Source organism: Brachycentrus maculatus, unplaced genomic scaffold (genome assembly GCF_059751285.1).
Source record: "Brachycentrus maculatus isolate JH-2025_06_01 unplaced genomic scaffold, ASM5975128v1 h1tg000004l, whole genome shotgun sequence".
In the NCBI taxonomy this organism is placed as follows: domain Eukaryota; kingdom Metazoa; phylum Arthropoda; class Insecta; order Trichoptera; family Brachycentridae; genus Brachycentrus; species Brachycentrus maculatus.
Window position 1 is genome coordinate 1543456 of NW_028280759.1, and position 1811 is coordinate 1545266.

Sequence of the window (1811 nt, forward strand, 5' to 3'; positions counted from 1 at the left end):
AAATTTGTGGTATGCTTTTTTTGTTGTTCTTACATATTTACATATTGTCCTCCATATTACTTTAAGTTGTAAAAATAAATATTTGAGTTACCCATGGCTGTGAAACAAACATCGTTGGCGGTCTTTGTTACATCGTTGTTGGCACTTATATGTTTGTTACATTTGTATGTTTTGAGTAAATGTCAACCTACACATTTTATCTACTTCAAATACATACACAAATATGTGTACATACACATATTGTAACAATGTGTTAAAAAGCTACATGGCTCAACTAAAATTACACAATTAAAATTTTGATATCTATCAGGTGCAGGTAGGTACTCTCCACCAGTGAGATTTTTGAATCATATCAGAAAAATAGGTGCACTGATACTGATCATTGAAAAAAAGGATAAGGTAGTATCTACATTATGTAGAAATAATTAATTTTTATATTATTATCCATTTAAATTATGTAACTTCTTCTTAAGAAATAGAAGAAGAAATTAAGTGTTGTACAAAGCTAAAATATTAATAAATTTGGATAACTTATATGGCGCCATTTTCGTAAAATACTACCTCAAGGGCGCTTCAATTATTATATTATAATTTGTATCTTTACATTTTAAAAATTATATGTCGTCATTTTATTATTCATTATGATTTTATCACTGTTCTCTAATATTTGTACATTTAAAAAATGTTTTAAATATTATCACGTTACAGAATCAAATTCTATTAAATAAGAAGTCTTTTTTTTTACTCTTATTACTGTTCACATACAAAGAAAGAAAAATGTTTTATTTTTATTTTATTTAATTATTGTTTTATAGATATGATTACTTTAAAAATGTTAAAGACACATTTTAACTTATTTACATTGGCACTCTAAATAATTATTTATCCAAATAATTTTCCAAATAATAATGCGAGGACTCCGAGAGACTGGTCATCTTGAGGTTTGGTGTTGTCAGGGTATGATTGGCCGACTCTCGTAGCATCGGAATCTTGAGACGGAGCTCCCAGTACCAACATCGACAGGCACAGCAAAGCGAGGATGAACTATGAGTAAATACATAAAAAAAACTATATAATATTCTCTATGACTATAACATTTATATAAAAATCACCAAAATAGTAAGCCGTTTTAACTTAATTATGCTACTACAAGGTAAAAGTTTTTTTTTTTAAATTATAAAACTATTTGAATATAATCAAACATGGATACAATCAATCAATACAATCAAGCATGGATACAAGAGAGATCTCTTATAAGAGAAAAATGTCCCGGTCCCGGGCTCCCTTATATCCAGGTATGACTATTGATAACTTAGAGTCAAAAACTGTTAATCTAAAGTCCCTAGTTTTATATTCTAAGCTTGAGTCACATTTAATATAAAAATATACTTACTAATTGCAGCTTCATTTTTAAGATTTGCGAATATATACGAGTATATAGTGACAAGTAACAAGAATAACACTTTAAATGTAATGTAATCTCCGATGAATTAGCTTTTATACATTTTTAACTTTTCTATTCCTGTATGTGTAGAGGGGAGAGAATTAGCGGGACAATATTTGAACTGGTCTATTTACTTCCTACAAAAATTTACTTACAAAGTAATTAAAATAAGATAAATATTTCCTAGGGTTTCTGGTAATACCAAACAAACTAATGAAAATTCAAGATCATGCAAATTAACGACTACACATTTGTTACAATCAATCTGTTTGCTTGAGTAAAGGATTTTAGAAAAATATTTTCCTCTTCTCCAACTGTTTATATTTGACAATGTATATTGTTTAACTGCTATCTTTATTGATAGCAT

The 1811-nt window shown here is 27.8% G+C and overlaps 1 long non-coding RNA gene across 1 annotated transcript; it reads right to left on the minus strand.

Moving 5' to 3' along the window:
• Window positions 1–780: 780 nt before the first annotated feature.
• LOC148313912 (uncharacterized) lies at window positions 781–1485 on the minus strand. Its single transcript, XR_015838430.1, has 2 exons — window positions 1394–1485; window positions 781–1044 (listed from the first exon to the last, which is right to left on the minus strand). It is a non-coding gene; the product is annotated as an uncharacterized LOC148313912 (long non-coding RNA).
• Between the last annotated feature and the right edge of the window lie 326 nt (window positions 1486–1811).